The sequence below is a fragment of the Microtus ochrogaster genome, chromosome 6 (genome assembly GCF_000317375.1).
Source record: "Microtus ochrogaster isolate Prairie Vole_2 chromosome 6, MicOch1.0, whole genome shotgun sequence".
In the NCBI taxonomy this organism is placed as follows: Eukaryota; Metazoa; Chordata; class Mammalia; order Rodentia; family Cricetidae; genus Microtus; species Microtus ochrogaster.
Genome location: NC_022013.1, coordinates 82,474,569 through 82,475,373, shown reverse-complemented (window position 1 = coordinate 82,475,373; position 805 = coordinate 82,474,569).

The window sequence follows — 805 nt, the reverse complement described above, 5'->3', positions numbered from 1 at the left end:
GGTAGGTAGAGGATCTCTCACTGGACCTGGAGTTCATCAGCTTGTCTAAGCTGGCTAACCGAGCTCCGGGAACACACCTGTCTCTGTTCCCACTACTGCTAGGATTACAGACCTGGGTGCTACCATGCCCAGTGCTGGGGATCCAAACGCAGGTACAGCATAACTAGCATACAAACCCCAATCCCCAGCTGGGTCTTTTTTGCATATAGAGTGCTCTCCCATCAGTATAAAAGTAAAGCTTTTCGGAGGTCAGATAAACTGCATGGTCAGCGGGTGGAGGACAGCAAGGAGACTACTGTGCTTCCTGTATGCACAGCACCTTCCTTAGAGTCAGGTGCCTTGGTTGGAAGACTGGTTGAAGCTAATGGGTGCCCTGCTCACCACTCTGCTCTTGCCTTAGCTCTGCTTTCTCAAGCACAGTTCAGCATCTTTGAGCATCTACCCAGGGTCTTTCCTGTCCCTCTGATCAGCTTCTGTTTGCCACCCACCCCCAGCTTTTCGGTTTGCAGCCTGGCCCTCCCCTCTGCCGCCCAGCCCACCTCCTGCTACCCCACCCACTCCTCTGCTGCCCTCTCTCCCAGGCTTATGCTTGATGCAAAGAAGACTTGGTGTCCCAGGCCTCCTGCCCCCAGAGCCTCTCTCGCTTACTCCCTCCCTCCCACCTCCCAAGGTTGGCTCCGGAGTAGCAGCGTTTCGTATCTGTCCTCTGATGTCCCATTGTCCACCTCCAGCAGTTAGGAACACCGTGACAAGGGACAACAAATACAGAAAACAGGAGACATTTTTAAAAGGAGGGTTAATAAAA